A 19,915-nucleotide genomic window follows, 5' to 3' on the forward strand; every position below is an offset into this window, starting at 1 on the left:
ATGGCCAGGGAAAGTTAAGTTTCATTTGGTTGAAAGTGCTTTTTTGGTTAGCAGCTTTACAGTTTTAGGCTTTACTTTCAGGTACTGAATGTCCTTTGCATTGACTTGTGTATGATGTTACATGGGGGTACAGTTTTATTCTTTGGTATATGTATAGACAGTTTCTCAACACTATTTATTGACATGGCTTTCCTTTGCCTGTTTGTCCTCCTGGTAGCCTTGAACTCACTGACACTTGGGTTTACTGTGGGCTTTCTATCATGAATATGTTATATAGAGTTCTGTTGTAGAATGTATCTATTTATAAATCTTTATACAGTTGAATTCCATAGTGTGTGTGTGTGTGTGTGTGTGTGTGTGTGTGTGTGTGTGTGTATGTTTGTTGTGTGCTGGAAATCAAACTCAGGGCCTTACATATGTTAGGATAAAACTCTATCATTGAACTATGTTCTGAGTGCTGGGATTAAAGGAGTGCACCACAAACGCTCGGCAGGAACTATGTTCTTAAAGGTAATTAATTTCAGTGTTACAACACATTCACATTGGAGTTTCTCTTCTTTGTAGTTGTTGCATGCCCCGCCCCCATTATGTAAGTAAACACCTATTAATCCCAGATAGGACACTGAAAATAGATAAAAGAAATGACTTTAGCCAAGCCTAACTTGATGAATAGATAAATTATTGGGATTATTCATGTAGCGTGGATTGGAGGTCACTACAGGAGCCATCTGGGCCATTGTAGAGCTCACCAGCATGGGTGCTGACTTGAAAAAACTCTATCCTCAGGAGACCTGTTTAGTGGCTCAATATCTGGAGAGCTTGTTCCCCCTGAAATTGCTCACTGCATTTAAAAGCTTTGGGAGAGGCCCTATAAATTGTGTCACTTCTGAAATTCTTGAGGTTGGTAAGCTGTGTGAGTTTTCTTCTCTCTCCTAAGGGAGTGTTTCAGTCTGAGAAAATAGGCAGACAGCAATAATGGAATTCATTCATACAATAAGCAGTTCTCCACTTTCTCTACATTAACTTTTTTTTTTCAAGGATAGATAGCACATCCATGCATGCACTATAGTCAGAAGCAATTGGCTACTCAACTTTTCCAGGAGAATATCTTGTATTTTAATAATGCCCCAAATTTAAGCCTGGTTTCCCACCTCCCACAGATCTGCCAAACAGACTTATTTATTTTAATTAATGGCACATCTGGTTCTTTTATTGCTTAGGCTAAATGGTCCTGATGTCCACCTCTTGTTTAAGTCTATGAGCAAATATTCTGGCTGGTTCTTAATGATCTCAGAATCTTTCTCAGTCCCTAAGTATTGGATTATCTGTGTCATACTGGAGCGAAATTAGCAACATACTCCTTGGAATAATGTTGCTTCCTGGACCAGGTCAGGGAAAACTCAAGGAGCCTGTAGTATCTTTATGCTAACTGAATCCTCTCTGCTACAGAGTAGCCAATGCTGTTAACCACTGGGTCACATCACCACCCCTCCTTTTCTTTCCTTTTCTTTCCTTTCCTTTCCTTTCCTTTCCTTTCCTTTCCTTTCCTTTCCTTTCCTTTCCTTTCCTTTCCTTTCCTTTCCTTTCCTTTCCTTTTCTTTTCTTTTCTTTTCTTTTCTTTTCTCTTTGTTTTCATTTGGTTTTGTAAGATTTTAGAATGATTTTCCTGAATTCACCTTCAGAGGTAACCATGTTTAGTGATCACTGTATATAATTGTCCTCCTGCCCACCTGGTCTCCTTACCCTTTTTGCATGGAATTGCAGCAGAATCCTATATGGCTCTTCGTGAGTCACAGGAAGCCAGTTTTTCAGGAAACATCACACAGAGTCTTGTAATAACATTTCCTGGATAGGACCCAGGGAGCTTTCAGGGACCACATGAAGTCATAGAGGCAGAGCCTCCTAACAAGAGTGAGAAATATTAATAAATACAATATTTCTCCTCATCAGAAAAAAGCTCACCACAAAGATCCATTTTATGACCTGGAGAGAAAATATTTAATGTCTGAAAGCTCTATAATGAAAACATGAAAAGTTTTGCTATTCTTATACCTCATAGGATATCAAGTCTGGGAAAACTCAAGATAACTCAATGTTTAAAACAAAATACATGTTTAATATGCATTAAATATATGAAAAATGAAATATCAAGATATTTTCTAATTTTTGAGTGGTCATAAAGGACTTTTCAGTGAGTTTATATTTTTCATCTTTATATTTTTGTGGATATTTAAGGACTGTATTGATTGTTACATGCCTGAAAGCCCTATGTTCTAGTGGAGTTCTATGCACTAGACAACTGTAGAAACTTGATCTCTTTATTTTGCTTTAACTTACTCAGCTATGACAGAAATACATACATATATATATGTGTGTGTGTGTGTGTGTGTGTGTGTGTGTGTGTGTGTGTGTATCTCCCACTTAACTAGTTTATTTCTGGAGAATCTCTGGGAAACTTACTTTAAAACTTAAAAAAGTATTGCTAAGTAATATCAACAACAGTGCTATGAAATGAACATTTGGGTTTACCTAAATTCAGACGCTGAAACCCAACTCCCACTGTGGTCCAAGACAGAAGTGGGGCCTAGATACATGGGGGTGACCTGGGTGGAGTCCCTCGAGTGGGATTGGTACCCACATAAGAAAGGGCAAGAGAGGGGTTGTCTTTCTCTTGTCTCCTCTGAGTGAAGAGTCATGAATAAGATAGCTATCTTCCAATATGGACACAGGCCTTTACCAGAAACAGGAGGTATGGGCACCTTCATATTAACCTTTTAGCTCTAAAACATGAGCATTTGCTCTTTATGCCACCAGTCTACAGGAAAATAGTATGAAATCTTCAACAGACTAAGATGAACAGTCTGAAAGAAGCACCAGGACAAGGTCTGCTACTAAAAAGCAATAGTGAGTATTTTCAGAGAGTGAGTGAGGCAGAGGACTGGGCCAGTTCCTTGATTATTTGGCTGAGGTCTACTTGCTGAGAGACTTGCAAAGAAAAGTGGTATTCATCTAGTTTCCCCTTAAATTTTCTACTATCTGTTCCTATGATAGATTTATGTAGAGGGACTCCATTCCTGGATAAGATCAGGGAGAAATAGTGACCAACTACCCAGTGGATGGGTCATTTAGTAATTCAGAACAAAACAACCATGTGTTTCATATTGTTCATGAAAATAATAATTCAACTGGGAATCTGTATATCTGGCTTTCTATAAACTTACATTTTATTCATTATAACAAGAGAAAGAAAGCAAAAGTCTGTAACATGAATAATAAAAACCCAGAGACAAATATCTGGGTTCAAGCCAGCCACTATTTCTTACTTCTACCTCAGACTGAAATAGGTGATTCTGTCTCCACAAATCCTCAGAGTGCAATGTTCTCTACCAAACCTCAGAATGCAATGCTCTGAGTTCCTGTCTCCTCCCATCTTATGTTCCTTTCTCTGTCTGGCCATATCACTCCTGTTTCCATTTCCCTAGTGCTAGGATTAAAGGTGTGAGCTCTGTTACTCTTTAGACTCATGTAGCCCAAGACGGTCTTGAACTCACAGAGATCCATCTGGCTCTGTCTCCTGAGTCCTGGTATTGAAGGCATGTGCCACCACTGCCTGGCCTCTATGCTTTGTGGCTAGCTTTGAATTCTGAACTCCCAGGCAAACTTTATTAAATCATAAATAATATATCACCACAAAATCCCAGAGCACTGAGGTAGAAAATGTAACTAACTAGAAGACAGTATACAAATTATGGTGGGTTATTTAGGAGCTGTCTAGTCTCATCAAATAAAACAAAGATTTGTGTGGATAATTTAAATGACCAGTTGGAAAGTGAAGATTATCATTCTTATAAAATATAATTAAACAAAAAACCTGGAGGTAGAGGTAGGTACAAAGATAGAAAGATGGAGTCTGATGCAGGAGTTAACAAGGATGAATTGTGCTCTATTGAATTAGAAATAAGAATTGTATGGTGCAGTCAAGAGATCCATCTGCTCATTCATTTTCAGCTACTTTAATACAATTGCTGATTTTTAAAAGAGACACAGAATCCCACAGATCAAATTTATGAGAGACATTGGGTATAATCTATTTCAGTAGTGTTAGAGTTACAGAGATACAGAGTTAGGGTGTCTTCAGGGGACAGTTGGGATGTATTTTGAAACATTGTATTTGTATTTTTACTTGGGCTCTACATATTGTCTTCCATGCAATAGACACAGTCAAATAAATGTCTAACACATATGGAAAGAGAATGAGAGGCATTCAACACCATATGCAAGAAAAAGAATCTTGACACATAGCAAGGTCTATATAAAATTTTTCTCAGTACACTAGAGACAAACATGTGAACACAAAACTGAAAGACTCAGAAAGGAAGCAGAGCAGAAACCACATTTTCGTCTTTATTTTGGTAATGAGTTTTAGATATAATGTCAAAAGCATGATTCACTAAAGAAAGGACTAAGTCTTACGTCATCTAAATAAAATAGTTTTCTTAGTAAGGCACTCTGTTCAGCAAATAAAAGCACAGTAACTTAAAAGTGTTTGCAAACAAAATATCCGGTGAAGATCTTGTGTCCAGTATATAGTAAGAAGTCTTAAAACTAAACAATAAGGAAACAAACATGCTTAAACATGTGTGTACACATAAGGGTCACTTTTAAGAGTAAGTCTGAAATGTTTCTCATTTTAGAGAAAACACAAAACAAAAACAACCAAAGCCAGTCCGCACTTGTCCACTCTGTAGCCATTTAAATTGTTTGGATTTTACTGCAAGATGTTTGCTATGTTTCCTACTCTGCAACTTTGATTTTTATACATTTAGGTAATTTTTGTTTCTGTTGCAAGAGGAAAAAAAAGGTAAACCATTGCTTGTAAGGTATGCTGCAAGATAATATCATAGCTGGGGACTTAAAATAGAAATTAATTTTCAACAGTTCTGGGAATATAGGAGCAAAATATCTTCAAGTTTGGTTTCTTCTAAGACCTCTCTCACTGCCATGCAGACCTATGCTCATGTCCTCACATGGTCCTCCCTCTGTGACTGTATTCCTTTTCATATACAGTCACCAGTCACAACCGGATTAGGGTGCACCTTCACAATTGACTTTAACTTATATACCCCACTAAAGACCTTTTCATAAATGCAATCACTTTTGGAGGGGATAGGTCATCAGTGTGTGGATTTTTGGAGGAAGAGAGACAAAATTTAGATATATCCATGAGCTTGTTTCTTTTAAAATGACATTAGGAAGAGATGGTATACTCTTCCTCCATTAAGCCTTCTTCATAGCCATTGCCAACACCATATGCATATTATTTTGGGCCCTGCCTGGTCAAGAATGATGTCACAGACAGTCTCTATTCTTATTATGTCATAGTTTATACTGAGCATGGGTAAATCCTACATTTCCAGCTACTTGAAACTGAGAATGGAGATAGAGTTCAGCGTAGACTGAAGCCATCCCTGTTTCCTTCAGGACTGGAAAGAAAATCCCCTGTACGATTTTACGTATTTATTTATTCTTCTCTAAAGGATGGGTGATGCCATCATCTAGAGTAATCCACAGAGACATGTACTGAAGACAGCGCAAACTTCCTTAGCCTGGGTCTCAGAATGATTATATGCAATGGGGGTACACTGCTCCTCTGCTCCTCTGTCAATCTGTGCTGGATTTTCCATAAAACAGAAATACACTTGCTTTGAATGAATCATTAATACTGCAATTAATTTTTCATATATTATATATTATATATATTATATTCTAATCATGCTTCCCCCTTACTCTGGCTGCTTCCAGATCCTCACCACCTCCTCTTCACCTACCTAATTCTGTGTCCTTTCTTTCTCTTTAGGAAACAAACAGGCAAACACACAAAACTACCTCAAGAATCTCCCTCCACCCCCCCCTCTCTCTCTCACACACACACATACACACACACACACACACACTCACACACACACTCACACACACACACACACACACACACACACACACACACACACACACACAAAGAAAATCCACAAAACACTAAATTGGAAACCATAAAATACAAGCAAAAAACCAGTAAGACAAAAAAAATGCCCAAAGCAATACGAAACAAAAGCCTACAAAATAGCATTGAGTTCATTTTGTGTTGGCTGTCTACTGCTGGACCTGGGACCTTCCCTGAATTGTGGTTAATATACTTACTTAGTGAGACTCTGTTGGAAGAAACTACTTTTTCCTTTGCTAGCAAAGTGGAGATAGCTTTTCAGTTAGGGTAGCAGTCTATTTCACCTCTAGGCACTGGGACCCTTTCTGGTTTGGGCCCTGTGCATGCTGCACAGCCATCTCTGGGAGTTCATATGTTCATCGTTCCTGTGGTGTCTGGAGGGCACTGGGTCTTTGGAGTCACCCATCCCCTCTGGCTCTTATATGAGACTGGATAGGCCATGGGTCTAGGGGAAAACCAAATATTATTGTTCTGCTGAAGAAACCTAGCACTAAAATTACTTTCAACAACATTCTACTATCCCTATACATCAGTATCTGACTCAGCCATCATTGGAGAAGCTTCCAACCTCAGTAGATGGTTCCTAACACAGAGACCCACAACTGGACAATGGACCGAGTTAGAGATTTTTGAAAACTCAGTCTCAAATGGGATGTCTTTATCGGATCTCTCCTCTCAGGGTTCAAGAAGCTATGGAAAGGGTGGACAGCTTTGGGTTCTTTCTTTAAAGCAGTTAGTTAGCAAAACTACATAGGGTTAACTGAAGCTTTTCAGTAAACAAGCTGCCAATGAATGCAAACACTCCAGTTCCTTAGTAAAGCTGGAACTTACTTTAGTGTGTAAAACATTTGGTGGGTATTTTGTAAATCATTTTGACTCAAAATTTAAAATCAGAAGAGTTTCATAAAGTTGTCCTGGATATAAAAAAGGTGACATTTCAGGCAGACCCTTAGAGGACACACAAGATTCACTATGGTTAATCCATTTTAGAGATGAGGAAACTGAGATTTGTGATCTTGTCCAACTTTCCACTGCTGGAGAGGAGCGGGTGTGACATCAGAGGTTTAGCCTGTATGGCCCCTGTGGTCCTGTCCTGCATTGCTCCATGATATGGTTCAGAGGTTGGCAAAGCATTTGAGCTGTTGACCCATCAACATCAGTGCTCTTGCAGCCACTAAAACTCTCAGGTGTCCTTTTCAAGAAGAGAGAATGATAATAACTCAAACCCTGTCGTTAATCACTTCATGAAAAGCATCCGAGCTTCAGATTTCTTCCCAGTCATCCAGTATGCCTGGGGAACTGTGGCATTCAGTCTGAATGGCAACATTAGAAGTGTCTTTCCCCCAGAACACTCAGTGTGACTGTGTGACTATCTTTCACCACAAGTAGGAATTTTAGCCTTCCACACTAGTAAAATGTAGTAATCCCAGGGCAGCTGGAGTCACAGAGACTTGCCAGTAACAAACATTTACAACATTCATGTTAAAATATCGAATGATCATTTCTTTCTAATTTGGGTAGAATAATTAACTAGGACCTAAACTATGCCAAGTAACATGGTAATCTTCCTACTTTTCTTTATATAACCAAGTATGTATTGGAAGGGACAGTGAGCTGGCTCAGTTGGTAAAGACCTTTCTAGCAAACATGAGAAATGGAGTTGATCCATAGCACACACAAAAAAATTTTACTCCATAGCCTGGTGGAGTGTGCCTCACTCCCCAGCGCTGGAGAGGCAGAGGATGCTTGGAGTTTGCTGGCCAGCCAACACAGCCAAATCAGTGAATTCCAGATTCAATAAGGAATCCCATTTCAGAAAATAAGGTAGCGAGAGGTTGGGGAAAGCATCAGACAAATAAATTGGGTCCTGGTTGCTGTGGTACCTACTCTTATAGGTACTGAAGTCTGTTCCTGTTGTCAACCTATAATCAAATGTGCATATATTCTCCCTGTGAATGCAAATGTTCTTCTGGGATTTGACTTAGGAAGTGACCTTTCTTCTAAGGACAGTATTCAGAGTGACAACCATACAGGTCTATTTTATTTATGAACAATCAAATTTAGTATTAAAATAGTTGCTATTTATTTTAGCAAGTACTGACCCATTGATTCTGAAATGATTGACTTTATTCCTAATGAATCTGATATTGTATCACTGTGTTGCATTTATCAATAGACTCTCTATGGCCTAAAGGCAATTTTAAAATTCCAGTTAATGTTGAACCACAAGAAAGGACAAAGAACACAAGATCACCATATTTCTGAATAAGACTTAGTTTAGGTGTTTCAATACAATGTTTAGAACAAAGTGTGATGTTTTGTGGTAAGTACTTTAGGGGTTGACAGTTGTCATGCTTTCTCAGAAATGCTAACATGACTGCTGTGATAAGAGAGGCTGTCACAGGTTACACAATGTCCCCATTGCTAAGAAAAGTCCCAATTGCATAGGAAGAACAGCTTCCATGTCAAAAGGATATAGAGAAAATGAAAAACAATGACTTAGAAAGTAGACAAAATAAGTAAAATGATAAAATTAAAATCTGGCTACTTTTTAGAACAACCCAATAATCCAAATGTCTTGAAAACTTGGTGAGTGTATGTGATGGTTAGAATGAGAACTGGTCCCTTAGGCCCAAATATGTAAACACGTGGTTCCCGTTGTTGGCACTGTTGGGAGGTTATGGGTTTTTAAGAGATGGAGCCTTGCTGGAGAAAGTCTGTCACTGGGAACAGGCTTTGGGAGTTTACATTCTCAGCCTACTTCCGGTTTGCTCTGTTTTGTGTTGTGGTGGAAAGTGTAATCTCTCAGCTTCCTGCTCTGGGTGCCTGCTGCTATGCTCCCCACCACCATGGTCTCTCCTGGAATCCTATGCCAGAACCAACTCTTGCTTTGGGAAGTTCCTTTTGGTCATGGTGTTTTATGACAGGAACAAAAAGTAACTAATAGTGCTAATTGAGAAAAAGGGAAGAAACCAATACGATTGATTATGAAAAACCACATACAGAGGCACACATGTATTTTTTTATATTAAGAAAATACTACCTCCAACTTCATGTTAATATTAGCAAACTGGATAAAATTATTTCCATTCATCTAAGTTCTGTATTTTAGCTTACATTGTATAGACAATATCTAATTAGTATTTTTGCTTAGATTTTATTTGTTTAAATTAGAAGCAATCGTATTTGACATATCAATCCCAGTTCCTTCTCCCTCCCATTCTCCCATGTCCCCTACTGACTCCCCCATCCTACCCCCATCCACACTCCAGGGAGGATGAGGCCTTCCATGGGGGATCATAAAAGTCTGTCATTATTTGGGGGAGGCCTAGGCCATCCTCCATGTATCTGGGCTGAGAGAATATTCCTCCTTGGGGCATGGGCTCCCAAAGTCCATTTGTGCACTAGGCATAAATACTGGTTCCACTGCCCATAAACTGCCCAGGCCTCCTAACTGGCACCCACATTCAGCAGGCTTGGTTCAAGCTTCTGTAAAGCAAAGGACACAGTCAATAAGACAAAATGGCAGCCCACAGAATGGGAAAAGATATTCACCAACCCCACATATTACAGAGGGCTGATTACTAAAATATACAAAGAACTCAAGAAGCTAGTCGCCATAACACCAAACAATCCAATTAAAAAGTGGGACTCCTAAAGTCCATTCCTATGCTAGCGATAAGCACTGATCCACTACAAGAGGCCCCATAGATTTCCAAAGTCTCCTCACTGACACCCACATTCAGGGGGTCTGGATCTGGATCAGTCCCATGCTGGTTTCCCAGCTATCAGTCTGGGGACCAAGAGCTCCCCCTTGTTCAGGTCAGCTGTTTCTGTGGGTTTCACCAGCCTGGTCTGGACCCTTTGCTCATCAGTCATCCTTCTCTGCATCTGGATTTCAGTCCAGTTCAAGGTTTAGCTGTGGGTGTCTGCTTCTACTTCCACAAGCTGCTGGATGAAGGCTATCCTACATGGAGGGATAGTCCCTGAGCTTAGACACAAGGGGGTTGGCCTAGGCACCATCCCAAAGTTATGACAGACTTTGAAGACCCCCCCTATGGAAGGCCTCAACCTTCTTGTGGAGCAGAAAGGGCATGCGATGGGCAGGGTGTTAGTTGAGGGGGGCAGGGGAGGAGGGGAGGGAGAGGGACCTGGGATTGATATGTAAAATAAATTTCTTTCTAATAAAAAAGTGGGGTACACAGCCTATAATCCACACTTCCAGAGAAGCTAATAAACAAGGAGGACCTTAAGAGAGACATACATGGTCCACTAGAGAAGGTGAAAGGGACAAGATCTCCTGAGCAAATTGGGAGCATGGGGGGAGGGGAGAGGGAGTTAGGAGAAAGAGAAGGGGAGAAGAGGAGGGGAGAGGAGGACATGAGGGAGCAGGAAGATTGAGTCAGGGAAGAATAGAGGAGAGCAAGAAAAGAGATACCATCACAGAGGGAGCCATTATAGGTTTAAAGAGAAATCTGCCACTAGGGAAATGTCCAGAGATCTACAAGGATGACACCAACTAACAATCTAAGCAATAGTGGAAAGGCTACCTTAAATGTCCTTCCCCTATTATGAGATTGATGGCTACCTTATATACCATCCTAGAGCCTTCACCCAGTAGCTGAGATGGAAGCAGAAGCAGATATCCACAGCTAAACACTGAGCTGAACTCCTGGAATCCAGTTGCGGAGAGGGAGGAGTGATGAGCAAAGGGGTCAAGACCACAGAAACAGCTGACCTGAACAAGGGGGCGCTCATGGACCCCAGACTGATATTTGGGAAAGCATAGGTCTGATCCAGACCCCCTGAATAAGAATATCAGTTTGAAAGTCTGGGCAGTCTATGGGGTCTCTGGTAGTGGATCAGTATTTATCCCTAGTACAAGAGTGGACTTTGGGAGCCTGTTCCACATAAAGGAATACTCTCTCAGCCTACACACAAGGAGGAGGGCCTAGGCCCTGCTTCAAATGATATGACAGACTTTGATGATCCCCCATGGAAGGCCTTACCCTCCCTGGGGAGCAGAAAGGGTATGGGATAGGGAGTAGGTGTGGGGGCGGGCAGGGGATAATGGAACTGGAATTGACATGTAAAACAAGCTTGTTTCTAATTTAAATTTAAAAAAAAGGAAAAGAAAGTGGGGTATAGAGAATTCTCAATAGAGTAATCTAAAATGGCTAAAAGGCACTTAAGAAATTGCTCAACATCCTTAGCCAACAGGGAAATGCATTCAAAACAACTCTGAGATACCATCTTATACCTGCCAGAATGGCTAAAATCAAAAACATCAATGACAGTTTATGCTGCAGAGAATGTGGAGAAGGGGGAACACTCCTCCACTGCTGGTGAGAGTGCCAACCCGTACAGACATTTTGGACATCAGTATGGTGGTTTCTCAGGAAAATGGGACTCCGTCTGCCTCAAGATACAGCAATTTCACTCTCGGGCATATACAACAAGGACATCTGTTCAACTATGTTCATAGCAGTGCTGTCTGCAATAGCCAGAACCTGGAAGCAACCTAGATGCCCCTCAACTGAAGAATTGCTGGAAAAAATGTGGTACATTTACACAGTGGAGTACTACTCAGCAGAAAGAAAAACAATGAAATCTTGAAATTTGAAGGCAAATGTATGGAACTGGAAGAAACCATCGTGAGAGAGGTAATGCAGTCACAGAAAGACAAGCATGGTATGTACTCACTCAAATACGGATGTTAGACATAGAGAAAAGGATTACCAGCCTACAATCCACACCACCAGAGATGTTAGGAAACAAGGAGGGCCCTAATTAGTATTTTATAATAACACCTGTTAAATTAAATTTCAGAATCTGGAATCTGTTACTTTTGTCAAATGACTTCTGTGTCTTTTAGTCCTTTAATATATATCTATGTTTCTATAAATCTAAATGATCGTTTATTATTTATTTCTATTCTTTTCATAGAACTTTGCATAGCTAACCTTATTATTTGTAAAGCTCTTTGAAAGTTCTGGGAAGCAGTTTAATAGCTATTAAAATAGAGATAATTTAGAATTTTACTGTCAACACCCAATTACACACTTATTTTGTAACATAAAAAGCATAAGCAAAATTTTATTTGGGTTTTCAGATTTCTGAAAGTACATTCTGCCTGAGTGGGGTCAGTGTGATAGCTTGGATGAAACAAAGTTTTCAACGAGAAAGAAGTTCATTCATCATCTGAAGTCAGCTTTACAAAGGATTGTCTGCAGGAAGGGCCAATCATTAGACCTTAGCATTTCTACTGAATCTGTTAGGCAGAAAGATTCATCAGTGGATCAGAGCTGCTGAATCAGAGGATCAGAGGAGTCCTCTCTTTTTCCACTAGTAGAAAGAGCATGTATTGGCTACTGATCCCTACAAGCCATACCCTTCAAAACAGATGCTCAGTTAACTAATCACCCTGTATAAATTGTAATACAATACCATCTCCAGGGGAGCACCGCTCCTTCCTTCCCTTTTAGCAAATATTTGCTGAACTCCTTTCAGTGCTTGCTAGTTTTAAAAGAGACAGATTAAAACTGCATACTAATTATTAAGCTGTGACAACTGAGCAACCAATATTCCCTTCATATTAACACATAAAACAATAGGAAAACCTAGATTGGCTATAATTAATTAGAAAATACCTGAATTTGTACTTAGCTTTTGGCAAAGCATTCTGAAACTCACTGATTGATATATGAATACCTTTTTCTTTGTCTAAACACAAGAACATCATTCAAACTCCCAGGAACTAATTTTCATATAAAAACTGGAATTAATGCAATTTCCTGACATTCCTCTATATTTTAATAAACAGTAGTGCCATATAATATACTAATGTCATTAAAATGACCTTCCTTGTCTCCTGATGACCTCTAGAGTGTTTCATGTGGTTTTCTAGCAGTTACTCTAAGAGAAGGTGAAAATGAAGACCACAGGGAAAGATCGACCTGGACACAGAGAAGGACATATTCAAAGGTTCAAAGGCTCACACTTGTGCAAGCATGTGGCATTATGGATACTGTAACATCGGAGCTCAGGTGGATACAATCAAAGATAAGTTTGCAGAGTTTGATGGGACTTGGAGTTTAATAAATTTTGCATCTTCCCCAAACAACAGAGAGTCACCAAACCAGTTTGCAAAGGAAAATGACATAAGCTTTGGATTTTAGAAAGATGTTTCTCAAGACCTAGAAAAATGGCCAGGACTGAAGATGGAGTTTTTATTCTACACGATTTCTTCATGATTTCTTATGCAATCCCCATACAGTCTAAGCAAGGATTTAAAGTCAATTTTAATAACCAATAAAATCAAATGAAGTATTCATGGAACTCTGAGATTTCAACTTCTGAATTTAAAATTAGAAATGAAATGGAATCTGTCCTGTAGTTAGCGAAGTTGGTTGGTTTCATCTATGTTGATTACATAAAAGGGGAAATTGGTACTCAGATTTTGAAAAATCATAGCAAGAGCTGTGGAGAATAAGAATTAGTTCATAGATGTATTGAGATTTTTTTATGGAGTTCTGAGTAGCAAACCTAGGATTTTACCCATGAGAAGCAAACATTCTATAAACTGAACCGAGCCCATCCATATATTAAAATTATAAGTAAATTTTAGTCAAATATATGAAATAACTGTAATATTTACTATACCATATACTATATCATATAGAGCATATGATATAGTATAAAATTATTAAAAATCTAGAGGGTATTAATGCCATTAAATGGAGCTGTAAAGCACCATGACCTTTCATTAATTGGTTATAATGTTGACATAAGAATAAGCATTAGACGTATACTGTGTTGAAATGTATGGCCTCTATAAAAAAATGGATTTTTCCTAGATACATTCTACATCAGGCTGTTCTTCATTACTTCTAAATATGGAACTGAATGTGAGGCAGAAATCACCTTAGAGACTAAGATCTGAGAAATCTCGACTTAGAACAAAGTCCAATTAGTTGAACATCTTTGTTGTGTGTGCCTAAGAGTCAGTGTCTTGAGAGAACACCCTAAGGCAGATAGATCTGTGAGCACACTGTAAAGTGGCTGGCTGAGAGGTTGTCTGTAGTCATCGTGGTCCATACCTTATGATCATGCTTTTCTTCCCTTAACAGCAGGCATGTGTGGGGGCCAGAGGGCAAATATTAGCATTTGGCTCTCTTAAGGACTCAGGTAACCAAGTCAGGTCGTCAGTCTGGGTTGTCAGTCTGGGGTCAAGCGCCTCTACTCACTAAGCAATCTCATCAACTCTTATTATTAGTTGCATACATGCATACATGCCTGTGTCTGTGTGTGTGTGTGTGTGTGTGTGTGTGTGTGTGTTTGTGTATTTAGGGAACATTGTTTGATATGGGGGGATCTGAATGTTTTTCTTTAATCACAAGAACAAAATGATTCCATGTCCATTTTTTTTAGAAAGAAGAAGCACATTTGTATAGTAGGAATTATGTCTTCCATTTTCCCAGCTCATCTGCCAAAATCTTCACCCCCAGGGTGAGGGCCTTGGGAGATGCTGCCCTTGGGAAAGGCTGAGAAATAGGATTAGAGCCCACGTGAACAAAGTGCTTCCACAAGAGCCCTCGGTTCCAGGTCAGCACACAGCGGATCTGATGGTGCTTTGACCATGGCTTTCTCAGTTTCCAGAAATGGCAGAAATAAATTCCTGTGGCTCATAAGCTGTTGAGTCTATATGTTCTGTTCCATCCATGACTAAGACACCAAGTCAAGTGTTTACAACCCTGGCTCCTTGTGTCCTACCTGTGTCTCTGCCTTGTTTCTGAGCCCAGCTCCTTTCCCTGCTTCTCCATGTTGTTCCATTCACATTTTGACAAAAACCAACCTGCAGATCTTTACAGCTCTCCTTCTATGAGAACATGAAGTGGATTTGTGTGTGGGAGGCACTGGGGTGGTGTTTGGGTTCCCTTTAGTGACTCTTTCTAGTTGCCAGACTGGTTTAGTGGTAAGTTGGATGTGACCTCAGAGATTAGTGGGAAAAGAGAGAGGCAAACACTGGTCACCTGTCATTAAGAAGAAAAGCTTGTTCTTCTTTTTAAAATTTGCATTCTGACTTGACTTTATAAAGTTTTTACATTGTATTTTAAAACCGATTAATTGTTTGTTATGGCTGCATTGAGACAGTCTCACTCTGCAGTCATGGCTAGCTTAGAACTCTCTGTATAAATTAGGCTAGCTCAGAAATTGTAGTGACCTTTCAACCTCCTTTTCCCTCCCAGATGTGAGTGCCCCGATGGCAGTGATGTGCCACCACGTCTGGCTACTTGGTGATGTTTGGATGGTGCCGTTTTCTTCACATCATCTCTGCACAGTTCTGTGTTCTATGTAATTATTAACAGTGGTGCAGGACTTCAAAACCAGACAAGAAACAGTGTCTGGCTCTTGATTCCTTGCCATCTCTGGGGACTGAAGTGAGATGGGCATACGTGTCTGGTAGCAGTGGAAAGAAGAGGTTCTGGGGGTGTTGGTGGTGAGGCAGAGGGATGGATCTTTGGGGAAGACTGGAGTTTTCACAAAGTAGCTCACTGGTATCTAGAAGAGATAGACAGACAGACGGATAGACGAGAGATGAGAGAGAGCAAGAGAGAGAGAGAGAAAGCGAGAGTGAGAGCGAGAGAGAGATGAGAGAGCGAGAGAGAGAGAGAGCGAGAGATGAGAGAGAGAGCGAGAGAGAGAGCGAGAGATGAGAGAGAGCGAGAGAGAACGAGAGAGAGCGAGAGAGCGAGAGAGAGCGAGAGATGAGAGAGAGCGAGAGAGAGCGAGAGAGCGAGAGAGAGAGCGAGAGATGAGAGAGAGCGAGAGCGAGAGAGTGAGAGAGCGAGAGAGCGAGAGATGAGAGAGAGCGAGAGATGAGAGAGAGCGAGAGAGAGCGAGAGATGAGAGAGAGCGAGAGAGAACGAGAGAGAGCGAGAGAGCGAGAGAGCGAGAGAGAGCGAGAGATGAGAGAGCGAGAGAGCGAGAGAGAGAGCGAGAGCGAGAGAGTGAGAGAGCGAGAGAGCGAGAGATGAGAGAGAGAGAGAGAGAGAGAAGAAAATCCTCTCAGGGAGCTTCAGCTTCCCTGTGTCTGCTAACACCAGGCCTTCCAGGTTTAAAAATGCAGCTTTGGGTCCCCCTGCTAAACTTCATTTCTGTTGTGTCCCTTTGATTCATAAAATGGTTCATAAAACACAGTGAGTTTCTTCAGCAAAATGTTCAGTTGGCTTTTTTCCCTTTCCAGTTCCATATACAAGCAACTGCCAAGTTTTTTTGCTTTACGTCCAAAATATTTGTAAGTTTTCACTTGTTTTTATGTTTACCACCAGGACTCTAGACCAACCCATCGAAGTCCACTAAAATAGGCATCTGCTTTTGCCAATTCCCCACTTTGAAGCCACCTTTTCCCAGCAGCCACAATGATGCATTCAATAGAAAACCACAGTGTGTAATTCATCCAACTGGAATTAAATGCAAATTCGCTGATGTGTCCCGCAAGCGCTCATCTGGTCTGTGGGTGCCATGCTTGCCTGCAGCACTGCCCATGTCTGTAGACTCTCTGTGTGTCAGTCTTCAGTCCTGCTTCTGCCTCAGAAAATGATTACTATTTTCCTGAAACTTTTTGTTGGCTGATTTTCATGGCTAGTTTCTTTCCTTTGGGGTCTTGAATGCTCCTTTCTCAAATTGGACCATCTTATCCAAAGTGTTGTTCTCCTTGTAATCGCATGGCAAAATAAGCTTGTGTTTACTGTTGTGACAGGTCTGTTTGCTATGTGAAAATTTCATTTTCTTCTGCTGTTGAAAATAAAGTTTCATGAAAGCCAGAATGCTGTCATAGTCAGCCCGTGCCCACTCCATCTTCTACAAAGAGGCCCACACACCATGCTAGCACTCCGTATTTGTTTGGTGAGCCAGTGAAAGAGCAGCAAAGCAACAGCAACAACAGAAAACAAATGCAGAGTCATGATCCTCATTTCTGAAACCAGGATCTGGCACATTAGATGAATTCTCTTTTTAAGCAGATTTTACTAGACCTAAAAGAAAGTAGTGATGCAGAGTCGGTACGTGTACACTGCAGAAAAAAACAAAGTGTTATAAAATATATATGGACAAAGGGGAGAAAAGTAAGTCAACTTTGCCATTGTTCAGATGAACCATATCTGATGAATGCTACTGAAACCTGTCACGTACTAGTTATGTTATGAGGTAGGAAACACTCAGTATGCTTATGCATAACGCAGCTTAGTAAGAGTCAGGGTAACTGTTGTGATAGGTAGGAATTTTCCAACTTTAACAGAAAGTTAATAAGGATCAGCATAGCTCTGTTGTGCAAATTTTATAAATGGTTTATTGTGATAGTAGTTAGAAAAAAAGTCACAGGCAAGTGCTCATAGCCGTCAGGTTAAGAATAGTCTGAAGTATGATGAAAACAATGAAAATACGTCCCTTGCTGAACTGAAGTTTGCACCCTGTCAACAACAGAGACATTGGATTCTAAGAGTCAGAGCAAATACAAAGGCAAGGAATTATAATGAAAGGTTTAATATCAAGTTATCTAGCAATAAGAATCAAGTTTTCAGAGAAACAAATTCCAGTACTTGTTAATGGCCACTTGTGGGGCGGTTTTACGATTTATAGTGTGTAGATTATGTTACAGAGATGACAGTTAGGGCAGAGTGTGGCCTTGATTGGTTGTCAATAAGCAGACAAAATGTACCCAAACACCCTTAAAGAAAAGTGATTGTCATAGGTTTTGGAGTGTAGCAAGGGAGCCCTCTTGTGGCGGCATGACATTCCTCTCAAGTAAAACCTGGGCAGATTTTTTTTTTCCTTTTTATATCTTAGTTACACCCAGAACACATGAATTGTAAGTTAATTAACCATATTCACCAATTTGATGAGATCCTGATTGTTTGTAGCACTAGATGATTTTCTTTTCTCTCTTTTGAGCAGCCGTTTATCGATATATAAGACACAGGAAATCAAGTCGTGATTGTTAGTTCAATGAATTCCTGTGAATTGGATGTAACTATAATCCACATGAAGGGTAAGAATGCTGCTGATATTTGGAATATCTTCTCACTTCTACTTGTAGTCACTGTCTCACCAGGACAGCTACTGGTTCTGTAATTAAACCCAGAGGCAGGCTTTGAGTGTGCGTGGACTGTTACAAAATACATGTCACATGCATTTTGTACCATTCTGTAATAATAACATGTCACATGTATTTTGTAAAATTCTGGCTTATTTTACTAAACATGTTTGTGAGATTCATTTGTACACATTTCCTGTAGTTCATTTATTCTTACAGCTAGACAGTATTCCATTTTGTGGGCACAAAAATGTTTGTTTTCTGGTTAATGGGTAATTAGCTTGTTTTTCAGTTTGGAGTTCTTCCAGGCTTTTCCACAGGAGCACTGTGTGTCCTTCTCTTCCCTCCCATTTCCCTTCTACCCTACCAACATCTCCCAGTTATAAACATCTTTCCCTTACTTACTAGTGTTGGTTTTTAGTGTCCCTCAGCATTTAACCACGGCATTCTGATTGATCCTGAGTTCAGAACTAACCCCTCGAGCCTGGTGGACTCACAGTAGATACAGCACTGTATGCCATAGGATATCTCTCCAGAATCTCTTGGTTGCCAATAGATCAGAAATGTGTGATATGGCCACAGGAGTCTCCTTCTCCCTCTTAGATGACTGCTGGGAGATGACTGCTGAATTCTGTATATCTTGTCCTAGTATGCATAGCTGTTGGAGGTTCTTGGCTTCTGTGGACATTTGTTCATGTCCTGTGATAAACATGCAGATTGATTTGCATGAAAAGGACTAGAATGTCTGGCTCATTATGTGAACATATATTCAGCTTACATTGACATCGCCTGCCTGTTTAAAATAATCACATAAATTTATACTTCAACAAGAGTGTGTAGGGAGACACTATAGCCCTGCCTCCTAGTAGCTGCTACAGGTGTGCCCATGAGGGCATGGTCAGGGGAGGTGGAGGATGACTGGGGGGTGGATTCTTAAGGGGCCGAGGACACGTGGTGACCCCTTCTCTCCGGCCACGCTAGCTTGCTGCCTCTGGGTTTGCTCTGGCTTGCGTTTGGCTGGTGTTTATCTGAATAAAGAAATCTTAGCCTTACGGATCGTCTTTTCACACACTATAATAGTGACTTGCTATATTCTACCCAAAACTTGGTTGGGCTTTCTGACATTTAAATCACCATTATTGTTAATCCTTTTCATTTAATGTACAAAGTCATGAATTTCTTGCTGGCATTTTCATGCATATGTACCATAATGCTTCATTCGTACTCACCTGCCAGTAGTTTTTTCTGGGACGTGTTATACATGCATGCATGCATCATTCTGCTTCGTTTGTACTCACCTGCCAATGTTCCTCCACTGAACCCCTCCTCTCAACTATGATAATTAGCATAGGCTCTAGTAGAATCCTCATATGAATATTCATATTTTTGCATATGATAAACTATGACATGAGCTATGCCCAGCAATAACACTTGTAAATATCCATAATTTTTTTGGAGCAAACACCTACATGGAAATTTTCTAATGGTTATTTTCAACAATTTTAGTCTTAGAAAATTATCATAAGTGTTGCAATTTATTCTTACCACATTCTAGACATTTTAGAGTTCCTTTTACTATTTGGTCAAATTCTTTTATAAATAAAAGCCATAGCAAAACTGGGATGGTATGATTTTTCATGGAACATTTTCTTTAGAAAAATCAACCATGTCAAAAGACCACGTCAAAAGAGTTATGTGAAGGCACTATGCAGTCTTGGGGGTCGGGGGTCTGTCTTCTCAATCATATGTTCCCTCAAGCTAAGTGTTTCAGGCTTGACAAGGAGAGGTGGAGGCAAACCACAAACGGGAAAGAAGAAATGCAA

This window comes from Cricetulus griseus, assembly GCF_003668045.3.
Source record: "Cricetulus griseus strain 17A/GY chromosome 1 unlocalized genomic scaffold, alternate assembly CriGri-PICRH-1.0 chr1_0, whole genome shotgun sequence".
In the NCBI taxonomy this organism is placed as follows: Eukaryota; Metazoa; Chordata; class Mammalia; order Rodentia; family Cricetidae; genus Cricetulus; species Cricetulus griseus.